The 13,551-nt window shown below is 43.9% G+C and overlaps 1 long non-coding RNA gene across 1 annotated transcript in view; it reads left to right on the forward strand.

The window, feature by feature from the left end:
- Positions 1 to 4,023: 4,023 nt before the first annotated feature.
- Positions 4,024 to 13,551, forward strand: part of LOC307181341 — a 598,475-nt gene continuing 588,947 nt past the window's right edge. Inside the window, exon 1 of the long non-coding RNA XR_013826463.1 lies at positions 4,024 to 4,116. This is a non-coding gene — a long non-coding RNA (uncharacterized lncRNA). The remainder of the gene's footprint in view (positions 4,117 to 13,551) is intronic.

Below are 13,551 nucleotides of genomic sequence, written 5' to 3' on the forward strand. Positions count from 1 at the left end.
AATTACAGTGCCCCTGAGCTCCTTTCTTCAACTCGCTTTCTTTTGAGCTGGCCGCAACACCGCAGGATGGCTTCCGGCCCTAATCTTGTTCCGGCACGGCACGCTGAGCCTTTGGTTATTTCCACTTCCTGGTAGGAAATGAGAGTTAAATTTGCCCGACCAGACACCTCCAGCTAGTCTCTCATTGGTTCTCCCTATTCCTGTTCATCTTCCGCAGAAATTGCAAACTGGGCCAAACAGGAGGTTAAAGGCGCTGACTCTCCAAGTGGGGAGAGTGTTAGTAAAGCGTCTGGAATGTTGCACCCGAGTACCAGGGGAGGAAAACTGAGACATATTTGAACACGTCTCCCGTTCACATGGTTGATCATACTTGGGTTCCACATGCATGTTTTAGCTGAAGGAAGAATACCTTAAACCTGGAGAGTTGAGACCCGTGTAATGGGTACCATGCAATATGACTTCAAAGGGTCTTCATTTGCTCACCGAACCTCTCCAATCCTATCACTGCTGCGTTTATGCCCCTGTACACATGCTTGATTCTCTTTTGGAGACATAGCAATCCATAGGTTTTAAGATACTTACTAGTCAGGTACATTCTTAGGCGTTTAATATGCGGTGTTGAGTCCATTTCGTTGAGCAAGGAGTAGCTCTTGTCTATTCCATATTTGGCTTAAGTAACTTTATCTGTGCTCATTTCAATCTCTGGTTTTATGCAGCACCCCAACTCACCTTTCCCCTTAAGCAAGCATAAGTTGGTTTTCTAAATTTGAGACCCTGTTCTGTTCTGTAATTCAGTTCCTGTGTAGCCAAGTTTACATTCCGTGTATTACTGATATCTTATGATGTTTCTTTTTCTGTGTGACTTATTTCAGTTAGAATCATCATACCTGAATCCACTCATTGTGATGCTAAGGGCCTGATGACACAGATTTCATTGCTGAGTGATATTGCTTTGTAAGTAAATACCACAACTTCTTTATCCATTTTTCACTTTCTTCGATGTTGAACTTGTACTGTAAACGAGGTTCTTGTAAACAGAGCCGTTCCAAACTTTGGGGTGGCTGTGTCTTTTTCATTTTAATTTCCCTAAGCTATAGGACCATAAGTGGAAGTGCCCTAGGTTCTGTTGCTTTGTTTTTTAGATGTTTCAGGAAACACCATACACTTCTCCCAAGTGGTTGTTGGCAATTTACATCCCGCCCATCAGCATAACAAGGCTCCCAGTTCTCCATGGCCTGTCCTGCCTTTCTGGATTTTACACTTTTTTCAGATGGCCCTTTTGACCGGGGGGAAGTGAGACTTCATTGTAGTGCAGATTTCCTTTGCAAGCTTGCTTGGTTGGCCAAAAAGGGCGTATGCGTTTTTTCCTGAATATATTCAGGAAAAAACGCATACGCCCTTTTTGGCCAAGTGCATCATTGTGGACGTTCTGCCTCTTTTCCTATGCTTTCAATGCAATTCCAGTCTACCTCCTGAAATCGGTTTCCTGCAATTCTGCCCCGCTTTGAAGTCCTCTTGGCAGCCTTACTTCAGTCTATTTTTGGACGATAGCTGTCATTTATAACTCTGCAGGTTTGTGAATTACAGTGCCCCTGAGCTCCTTTCTTCAACTCGCTTTCTTGTGACCTGGCCGCAACACCGCAGGATGGCTTCAGGCCCTAATCTGGTTCCGGCACGGCACGCTGAGCCTTTGGTTAATTCCTCTTCCTGGTGGGAAATGAGAGTTAAATTTGCCCGTCCAGACACCTCCAGCTAGTCTCTCATTGGTTCTCGCTATTCCTGTTCATTTCCGCAGAAATTGCAAACTGGGCCAAACAGGAGGTTAAAGGGACTGACTCTCCAAGTGGGGAAAGTGTTAGTAAAGCGTCTGGAATGTTGCACCCGAGTACCAGGGGAGGAAAACTGAGACATATTTGAACACGTCTCCCGTTCACATGGTTGATCATACTCTGGGTTCCACATGCATGTTTTAGCTGAAGGAAGAATACCTTAAACCTGGAGAGTTAAGACCCGTGTAATGGGTACCATGCAATATGACTTAAAAGGGTCTTCATTTGCTCACCGAACCTCTCCAATCCTATCACTGCTGCGTTTATGCCCCTGTACACATGCTTGATTCTCTTTCGGAGACATAGCAATCCATAGGTTTTAAGATACTTACTAGTCAGGTACATTCTTAGGCGTTTAATATGGGGTTTTGAGTCCATTTCGTTGAGCAAGGAGTAGCTCTTGTCTATTCCATATTTGGCTTAAGGAACTTTATCTGTGCTCATTTCAATCTCTGGTTTTACGCAGCACCCCAACTCACCTTTCCCCTTAAGCAAGCATAAGTTGGTTTTCTAAATTTGAGACCCTGTTCTGTTTTGGAATGCAGTTCCTGTGTAGCCAAGTTTACATTCCGTGTATTAGTGATATCTTATGATGTTTCTTTTTCTGTGTGACTTATTTCAGTTAGAATCATCATACCTGAATCCACTCATTATGCTGCTACGGGCCTGATGACATAGATTTCATTGCTGAGTGATACTGCATTGTACGTAAGTACCACAAGTTCTTTATCCATTTTTCACTTTCTGTGATATTGAACTTGTACGGTAAACGAGGTTCTTGTAAACGGAGGTGTCCCAAACTTTGGGGTGGCTGTGTCTTTTTGATTTTAATTTCCCTAAGCTATAGGACCATAAGTGGAAGTGCCCTAGGCTCTGATGCTTTGTTTTTTAGATGTTTCAGGAAACACCATACACTTCTCCCCAGTGGTTGTTGGCAATTTACATCCCGCCCATCAGCATAACAAGGCTCCCAGTTCTCCATGGCCTGTCCTGCCTTTCTGGAGTTTACACTTTTTTCAGATGGCCCTTTTGACCGGGGAGAAGTGAGACTTCATTGTAGTGCAGATTTCCTTTGCAAGTTTGCTTGGTTGGCCAAAAAGGGCGTATGCGTTTTTTCCTGAATATATTCAGGAAAAAACGCATACGCCCTTTTTGGCCAAGTGCATCATTGTGGACGTTCTGCCTCTTTTCCTATGCCTTCAATGCAATTCCAGTCTACCTCCTGAAATCGGTTTCCTGCAATTCTGCCCCGCTTTCAAGTCCTCTTGGCAGCCTTACTTCAGTCTATTTTTGGACGATAGCTGTCATTTATAACTCTGCAGGTTTGTGAATTACAGTGCCCCTGAGCTCCTTTCTTCAACTCGCTTTCTTGTGACCTGGCCGCAACACCGCAGGATGTCTACAGGCCCTAATCTGGTTACCGCACGGCACACTGAGCCTTTGGTTAATCCCTCTTCCTGGTGGGAAATGAGAGTTAAATTTGCCCATCCAGACACCTCCAGCTAGTCTCTCATTGGTTCTCGCTATTCCTGTTCATCTTCCACAGAAATTGCAAACTGGGCCAAACAGGAGGTTAAAGGGACTGACTCTCCAAGTGGGGAGAATGTTAGTAAAGCGTCTGGAATGTTGAACCCGAGTACCAGGGTACGAAAACTGAGACATATTTGAACACGTCTCCCGATCACATGGTTGATCATAATCTAGGTTCCACATGCATGTTTTAGCTGAAGGAACAATACCTTAAACCTGGAGAGTTGAGACCCGTGGAATGGGTACCATGCAGTATGACTTCAAAGGGTCTTCATTTGCTCACGAACCCCTCCAATCCTATCACTGCTGCATTTATGCCCATGTACACATGCTTGATTCTCTTTCGGAGACATAGCAATCCATAGGTTTTAAGATACTTACTAGTCAGGTACATTCTTAGGCGTTTAATATGCGGTGTTGAGTCCATTTCGTTGAGCAAGGAGTAGCTCTTGTCTATTCCATATTTGGCTTAAGGAACTTTATCTGTGCTCATTTCAATCTCTGGTTTTATGCAGCACCCCAACTCACCTTTCCCCTTAAGCAAGCATAAGTTGGTTTTCGAAATTTGAGACCCTGTTCTGTTCTGTAATTCAGTTCCTGTGTAGCCAAGTTTACATTCCGTGTATTACTGATATCTTATGATGTTTCTTTTTCTGTGTGACTTATTTCAGTTAGAATCATCATACCTGAATCCACTCATTGTGCTGCTAAGGGCCTGATGACACAGATTTCATTGCTGAGTGATATTGCTTTTTAAGTAAATACCACAACTTCTTTATCCATTTTGCACTTTCTGCGATGTTGAACTTGTACTGTAAACGAGGTTCTTGTAAACAGAGCCGTTCCAAACTTTGGGGTGGCTGTGTCTTTTTGATTTTAAATTCCCTAAGCTATAGGACCATAAGTGGAAGTGCCCTAGGCTATGTTGCTTTGTTTTTTAGATGTTTCAGGAAACACCATACACTTCTCCCGAGTGGTTGTTGGCAATTTACATCCCGCCCATCAGCATAACAAGGCTCCCAGTTCTCCATGGCCTGTCCTGCCTTTCTGGATTTTACACTTTTTTCAGATGGCACTTTTGACCAGGGGGAAGTGAGACTTCATTGTAGTGCAGATTTCCTTTGCAAGCTTGCTTGGTTGGCCATAAAGGGCGTATGCGTTTTTTCCTGAATATATTCAGGAAAAAACGCATACGCCCTTTTTGGCCAAGTGCATCATTGTGGACGTTCTGCCTCTTTTCCTATGCTTTCAATGCAATTCCAGTCTACCTCCTGAAATCGGTTTCCTGCAATTCTGCCCCGTTTTCAAGTCCTCTTGGCAGCCTTACTTCAGTCTATTTTTGGACGATAGCTGTCATTTATAACTCTGCAGGTTTGTGAATTACAGTGCCCCTGAGCTCCTTTCTTCAACTCGCTTTCTTGTGACCTGGCCGCAACACCGCAGGATGGCTTCAGGCCCTAATCTGGATCCGGCACGGCACGCTGAGCCTTTGGTTAATTCCTCTTCCTGGTGGGAAATGAGAGTTAAATTTGCCCGTCCAGATACCTCCAGCTAGCCTCTCATTGGTTCTCGCTATTCCTGTTCATCTTCCGCAGAAATTGCAAACTGGGCCAAACAGGAGGTTAAAGGGACTGACTCTCCAAGTCGGGAGAGTGTTAGTAAAGCGTCTGGAATGTTGCACCCGAGTACCAGCGTACGAAAACTGAGACATATTTGAACACGTCTCCCCATCACATGGTTGATCATAATCTAGGTTCCACATGCATGTTTTAGCTGAAGGAAGAATACCTTAAACCTGGGTAGTTGAAACCCGTGGAATGGGTACCATGCAATATGACTTCAAAGGGTCTTCATTTGCTCACCGAACCTCTCCAATCCTATCACTGCTGCGTTTATGCCCCTGTACACATGCTTGATTCTCTTTTGGAGACATAGCAATCCATAGGTTTTAAGATACTTACTAGTCAGGTACATTCTTAGGCGTTTAATATGCGGTGTTGAGTCCATTTCATTGAGCAAGGAGTAGCTCTTGTCTATTCCATATTTGGCTTAAGGAACTTTATCTGTGCTCATTTCAATCTCTGGTTTTATGCAGCACCCCAACTCACCTTTCCCCTTAAGCAAGCATAAGTTGGTTTTCTAAATTTGAGACCCTGTTCTGTTCTGTAATTCAGTTCCTGTGTAGCCAAGTTTACATTCCGTGTATTACTGATATCTTATGATGTTTCTTTTTCTGTGTGACTTATTTCAGTTACAATCATCATACCTGAATCCACTCATTGTGCTGCTAAGGGCCTGATGACATAGATTTCATTGCTGAGTGATATTGCTTTGTAGGTGAATACCACAACTTCTTTATCCATTTTTCACTTTCTGCGATGTTGAACTTGTACTGTAAACGAGGTTCTTGTAAACAGAGCCGTTCCAAACTTTGGGGTGGCTGTGTCTTTTTGATTTTAATTTCCCTAAGCTATAGGACCATAAGTGGAAGTGCCCTAGGCTCTCTTGCTTTGTTTCTTAGATGTTTCAGGAAACACCATACACTTCTCCCAAGTGTCTGTTGGCAATTTACATCCCGCCCATCAGCATAACAAGGCTCCCAGTTCTCAATGGCCTGTCCTGCCTTTCTGGATTTTACACTTTTTTCAGATGGCCCTTTTGACCGGGGGAAAGTGAGAATTCATTGTAGTGCAGATTTCCTTTGCAAGCTTGCTTGGTTGGCCAAAAAGGGCGTATGCGTTTTTTCCTGAATATATTCAGGAAAAAACGCATACGCCCTTTTTGGCCAAGTGCATCATTGTGGACGTTCTGCCTCTTTTCCTATGCTTTCAATGCAATTCCAGTCTACCTCCTGAAATCGGTTTCCTGCAATTCTGCCCCGCTTTCAAGTCCTCTTGGCAGCCTTACTTCAGTCTATTTTTGGACGATAGCTGTCATTTATAACTCTGCAGGTTTGTGAATTACAGTGCCCCTGAGCTCCTTTCTTCAACTCGCTTTCTTGTGACCTGGCCGCAACACCGCAGGATGGCTTCAGGGCCTAATCTGGTTCCGGCCCGGCATGCTGAGCCTTTGGTTAATTCCTCTTCCTGGTGGGAAATGAGAGGTAAATTTGCCCGTGCAGACACCTCCAGCTAGTCTCTCATTGGTTCTCGCTATTCCTGTTCATCTTCCACAGAAATTGCAAACTGGGCCAAACAGGAGGTTAAAGGGACTGACTCTCCAAGTCGGGAGAGTGTTAGTAAAGCGTCTGGAATGTTGCACCCAAGTACCAGGGGAGGAAAACTGAGATATATTTGAACACGTCTCCCGTTCACATGGTTGATCATACTTGGGTTCCACATGCATGTTTTAGCTGAAGGAAGAATACCTTAAACCTGGAGAGTTGAGACCCGTGTAATGGGTACCATGCAATATGACTTCAAAGGGTCTTCATATGCTCACCGAACCTCTCCAATCCTATCACTGCTGCGTTTATGCCCCTGTACACATGCTTGATTCTCTTTCGGAGACATAGCAATCCATAGGTTTTAAGATACTTACTAGTCAGGTACATTCTTAGGCGTTAAATATGGGGTGTTGAGTCCATTTCATTGAGCAAGGAGTAGCTCTTGTCTATTCCATATTTGGCTTAAGGAACTTTATCTGTGCTCATTTCAATCTCTGGTTTTATGCAGCACCCCAACTCACCTTTCCCCTTAAGCAAGCATAAGTTGGTTTTCGAAATTTGAGACCCTGTTCTGTTCTGTAATTCAGTTCCTGTGTAGCCAAGTTTCCATTCCGTGTATTACTGATATCTTATGATGTTTCTTTTTCTCTGTGACTTATTTCAGTTAGAATCATCATACCTGAATCCACTCATTGTGCTGCTAAGGGCCTGATGACACAGATTTCATTGCTGAGTGATATTGCATTGTAAGTGAATACCACAACTTCTTTATCCATTTTTCACTTTCTGCGATGTTGAACTTGTACTGTAAACGAGGTTCTTGTAAACAGAGCCGATCCAAACTTTGGGGTGGCTGTGTCTTTTTGATTTTAATTTCCCTAAGCTATAGGACCATAAGTGGAAGTGCCCTAGGTTCTGTTGCTTGGTTTTTTAGATGTTTCAGGAAACACCATACACTTCTCCCGAGTGTTTGTTGGCAATTTACATCCCGCCCATCAGCATAACAAGGCTCCCAGTTCTCCATGGCCTGTCCTGCCTTTCTGGATTTTACACTTTTTTCAGATGGCCCTTTTGACCGGGGGGAAGTGAGACTTCATTGTAGTGCAGATTTCCTTTGCAAGCTTGCTTGGTTGGCCAAAAAGGGCGTATGCGTTTTTTCCTGAATATATTCAGGAAAAAACGCATACGCCCTTTTTGGCCAAGTGCATCATTGTGGACGTTCTGCCTCTTTTCCTATGCTTTCAATGCAATTCCAGTCTACCTCCTGAAATCGGTTTCCTGCAATTCTGCCCCGCTTTCAAGTCCTCTTGGCAGCCTTACTTCAGTCTATTTTTGGACGATAGCTGTCATTTATAACTCTGCAGGTTTGTGAATTACAGTGCCCCTGAGCTCCTTTCTTCAACTCGCTTTCTTGTGACCTGGCCGAAACACCGCAGGATGGCTTCAGGCCCTAATCTTGTTCTGGCCCGTCATGCTGAGCCTTTGGTTAATTCCTCTTCCTGGTGGGAAATGAGAGTTAAATTTGCCCGTCCAGACACCTGCAGCTAGCCTCTCATTGGTTCTCGCTATTCCTGTTCATCTTCCGCAGAAATTGCAAACTGGGCCAAACAGGAGGTTAAAGGCGCTGACTCTCCAAGTGGGGAGAGTGTTAGTAAAGCGTCTGGAATGTTGCACCCGAGTACCAGGGGAGGAAAACTGAGATATATTTGAACACGTCTCCCGATCACATGGTTGATCATACTCTGGGTTCCACATGCATGTTTTAGCTGAAGGAAGAATACCTAAAACCTGGGTAGTTGAAACCCGTGGAATGGGTACCATGCAATATGACTTCAAAGGGTCTTCATTTGCTCACCGAACCTCTCCAATCCTATCACTGCTGCGTTTATGCACCTGTACACATGCTTGATTCTCTTTCGGAGACATAGCAATCTATAGGTTTTAAGATACTTACTAGTCAGGTACATTCTTAGGCGTTTAATATGCGGTGTTGAGTCCATTTCGTTGAGCAAGGAGTAGCTCTTGTCTATTCCATATTTGGCTTAAGGAACTTTATCTGTGCTCATTTCAATCTCTGGTTTTATGCAGCACCCCAATTCACCTTTCCCCTTAAGCAAGCATAAGTTGGTTTTCTAAATTTGAGACCCTGTTCTGTTCTGTAATTCAGTTCCTGTGTAGCCAAGTTTACATTCCGTGTATTACTGATATCTTATGATGTTTCTTTTTCTGTGTGACTTATTTCAGTTAGAATCATCATACCTGAATCCACTCATTGTGCTGCTAAGGGCCTGATGACACAGATTTCATTGCTGAGTGATATTGCTTTGTAAGTAAATACCACATCTTTTTTATCCATTTTTCACTTTCTGTGATATTGAACTTGTACTGTAAACGAGGTTCTTGTAAACAGAGCCGTTCCAAACTTTGGGGTGGCTGTGTCTTTTTGATTTTAATTTCCCTAAGCTATAGGACCATAAGTGGAAGTGCCCTAGGCTCTGTTGCTTTGTTTTTTAGATGTTTCAGGAAACACCATACACTTCTCCCAAGTGTCTGTTGGCAATTTACATCCCGCCCATCAGCATAACAAGGCTCCCAGTTCTCCATGGCCTGTCCTGCCTTTCTGGATTTTACACTTTTTTCAGATGGCCCTTTTGACCGGGGGGAAGTGAGACTTCATTGTAGTGCAGATTTCCTTTGCAAGCTTGCTTGGTTGGCCAAAAAGGGCGTATGCGTTTTTTCCTGAATATATTCAGGAAAAAACGCATACGCCCTTTTTGGCCAAGTGCATCATTGTGGACGTTCTGCCTCTTTTCCTATGCTTTCAATGCAATTCCAGTCTACCTCCTGAAATCGGTTTCCTGCAATTCTGCCCCGCTTTCAAGTCCTCTTGGCAGCCTTACTTCAGTCTATTTTTGGACGATAGCTGTCATTTATAACTCTGCAGGTTTGTGAATTACAGTGCCCCTGAGCTCCTTTCTTCAACTCGCTTTCTTGTGACCTGGCCGCAACACCGCAGGATGGCTTCAGGCCCTAATCTGGTTCCGGCCCGGCATTCTGAGCCTTTGGTTAATTCCTCTTCCTGGTGGGAAATGAGAGTTAAATTTGCCCGTCCAGACACCTCCAGCTAGCCTCTCATTGGTTCTCGCTATTCCTGTTCATCTTCCGCAGAAATTGCAAACTGGGCCAAACAGGAGGTTAAAGGGACTGACTCTCCAAGTCGGGAGAGTGTTAGTAAAGCGTCTGGAATGTTGCACCCGAGTACCAGGGTACGAAAACTGAGACATATTTGAACACGTCTCCCGTTCACATGGTTGATCATACTCTGGGTTCCACATGCATGGTTTAGCTGAAGGAAGAATACCTTAAACCTGGAGAGTTGAGACCCGTGTAATGGGTACCATGCAATATGACTTCAAAGGGTCTTCATTTGCTCACCGAACATCTCCAATCCTATCACTGCTGCGTTTATGCCCCTGTACACATGCTTGATTCTCTTTCGGAGACATAGCAATCCATAGGTTTTAAGATACTTACTAGTCAGGTACATTCTTAGGCGTTTAATATGCGGTGTTGGGTCCATTTCTTCGAGCAAGGAGTAGCTCTTGTCTATTCCATATTTGGCTTAAGGAACTTTATCTGTGCTCATTTCAATCTCTGGTTTTATGCAGCACCCCAACTCACCTTTCCCCTTAAGCAAGCATAAGTTGGTTTTCTAAATTTGAGACCCTGTTCTGTTCTGTAATTCAGTTCCTGTGTAGCCAAGTTTACATTCCGTGTATTACTGATATCTTATGATGTTTCTTTTTCTGTGTGACTTATTTCAGTTAGAATCATCATACCTGAATCCACTCATTGTGCTGCTACGGGCCTGATGACATAGATTTCATTGCTGAGTGATACTGCATTGTAAGTGAATACCACAACTTCTTTATCCATTTTTCACTTTCTGCGATGTTGAACTTGTACTGTAAACGAGGTTCTTGTAAACAGAGCCGTTCCAAACTTTGGGGTGGCTGTGTCTTTTTGATTTTAATTTCCCTAAGCTATAGGACCATAAGTGGAAGTGCCCTAGGCTCTGTTGCTTTGTTTTTTAGATGTTTCAGGAAACACCATACACTTCTCCCAAGTGTCTGTTGGCAATTTACATCCCGCCCATCAGCATAACAAGGCTCCCAGTTCTCCATGGCCTGTCCTGCCTTTCTGGATTTTACACTTTTTTCAGATGGCCCTTTTGACCGGGGGGAAGTGAGACTTCATTGTAGTGCAGATTTCCTTTGCAAGCTTGCTTGGTTGGCCAAAAAGGGCGTATGCGTTTTTTCCTGAATATATTCAGGAAAAAACGCATACGCCCTTTTTGGCCAAGTGCATCATTGTGGACGTTCTGCCTCTTTTCCTATGCTTTCAATGCAATTCCAGTCTACCTCCTGAAATCGGTTTCCTGCAATTCTGCCCCGCTTTCAAGTCCTCTTGGCAGCCTTACTTCAGTCTATTTTTGGACGATAGCTGTCATTTATAACTCTGCAGGTTTGTGAATTACAGTGCCCCTGAGCTCCTTTCTTCAACTCGCTTTCTTGTGACCTGGCCGCAACACCGCAGGATGGCTTCAGGCCCTAATCTGGTTCCGGCCCGGCATTCTGAGCCTTTGGTTAATTCCTCTTCCTGGTGGGAAATGAGAGTTAAATTTGCCCGTCCAGACACCTCCAGCTAGTCTCTCATTGGTTCTCGCTATTCCTGTTCATCTTCCGCAGAAATTGCAAACTGGGCCAAACAGGAGGTTAAAGGGACTGACTCTCCAAGTCGGGAGAGTGTTAGTAAAGCGTCTGGAATGTTGCACCCGAGTACCAGGGTACGAAAACTGAGACATATTTGAACACGTCTCCCGTTCACATGGTTGATCATACTCTGGGTTCCACATGCATGGTTTAGCTGAAGGAAGAATACCTTAAACCTGGAGAGTTGAGACCCATGTAATGGGTACCATGCAATATGACTTCAAAGGGTCTTCATTTGCTCACCGAACATCTCCAATCCTATCACTGCTGCGTTTATGCCCCTGTACACATGCTTGATTCTCTTTCGGAGACATAGCAATCCATAGGTTTTAAGATACTTACTAGTCAGGTACATTCTTAGGCGTTTAATATGCGGTGTTGGGTCCATTTCTTCGAGCAAGGAGTAGCTCTTGTCTATTCCATATTTGGCTTAAGGAACTTTATCTGTGCTCATTTCAATCTCTGGTTTTATGCAGCACCCCAACTCACCTTTCCCCTTAAGCAAGCATAAGTTGGTTTTCTAAATTTGAGACCCTGTTCTGTTCTGTAATTCAGTTCCTGTGTAGCCAAGTTTACATTCCGTGTATTACTGATATCTTATGATGTTTCTTTTTCTGTGTGACTTATTTCAGTTAGAATCATCATACCTGAATCCACTCATTGTGCTGCTACGGGCCTGATGACATAGATTTCATTGCTGAGTGATACTGCATTGTAAGTGAATACCACAACTTCTTTATCCATTTTTCACTTTCTGCGATGTTGAACTTGTACTGTAAACGAGGTTCTTGTAAACAGAGCCGTTCCAAACTTTGGGGTGGCTGTGTCTTTTTGATTTTAATTTCCCTAAGCTATAGGACCATAAGTGGAAGTGCCCTAGGCTCTGTTGCTTTGTTTTTTAGATGTTTCAGGAAACACCATACACTTCTCCCAAGTGTCTGTTGGCAATTTACATCCCGCCCATCAGCATAACAAGGCTCCCAGTTCTCCATGGCCTGTCCTGCCTTTCTGGATTTTACACTTTTTTCAGATGGCCCTTTTGACCGGGGGGAAGTGAGACTTCATTGTAGTGCAGATTTCCTTTGCAAGCTTGCTTGGTTGGCCAAAAAGGGCGTATGCGTTTTTTCCTGAATATATTCAGGAAAAAACGCATACGCCCTTTTTGGCCAAGTGCATCATTGTGGACGTTCTGCCTCTTTTCCTATGCTTTCAATGCAATTCCAGTCTACCTCCTGAAATCGGTTTCCTGCAATTCTGCCCCGCTTTCAAGTCCTCTTGGCAGCCTTACTTCAGTCTATTTTTGGACGATAGCTGTCATTTATAACTCTGCAGGTTTGTGAATTACAGTGCCCCTGAGCTCCTTTCTTCAACTCGCTTTCTTGTGACCTGGCCGCAACACCGCAGGATGGCTTCAGGCCCTAATCTGGTTCCGGCCCGGCATTCTGAGCCTTTGGTTAATTCCTCTTCCTGGTGGGAAATGAGAGGTAAATTTGCCCGTGCAGACACCTCCAGCTAGCCTCTCATTGGTTCTCGCTATTCCTGTTCATCTTCCGCAGAAATTGCAAACTGGGCCAAACAGGAGGTTAAAGGGACTGACTCTCCAAGTCGGGAGAGTGTTAGTAAAGCGTCTGGAATGTTGCACCCGAGTACCAGGGTACGAAAACTGAGACATATTTGAACACGTCTCCCGTTCACATGGTTGATCATACTCTGGGTTCCACATGCATGGTTTAGCTGAAGGAAGAATACCTTAAACCTGGAGAGTTGAGACCCGTGTAATGGGTACCATGCAATATGACTTCAAAGGGTCTTCATTTGCTCACCGAACATCTCCAATCCTATCACTGCTGCGTTTATGCCCCTGTACACATGCTTGATTCTCTTTCGGAGACATAGCAATCCATAGGTTTTAAGATACTTACTAGTCAGGTACATTCTTAGGCGTTTAATATGCGGTGTTGAGTCCATTTCGTTGAGCAAGGAGTAGCTCTTGTCTATTCCATATTTGGCTTAAGGAACTTTATCTGTGCTCATTTCAATCTCTGGTTTTATGCAGCACCCCAACTCACCTTTCCCCTTAAGCAAGCATAAGTTGGTTTTCTAAATTTGAGACCCTGTTCTGTTCTGTAATTCAGTTCCTGTGTAGCCAAGTTTCCATTCCGTGTATTACTGATATCTTATGATGTTTCTTTTTCTGTGTGACTTATTTCAGTTAGAATCATCATACCTGAATCCACTCATTGTGCTGCTACGG

Source organism: Stenella coeruleoalba (genome assembly GCF_951394435.1).
Source record: "Stenella coeruleoalba genome assembly, contig: scaffold_40, whole genome shotgun sequence".
Lineage (NCBI taxonomy): Eukaryota > Metazoa > Chordata > Mammalia > Artiodactyla > Delphinidae > Stenella > Stenella coeruleoalba.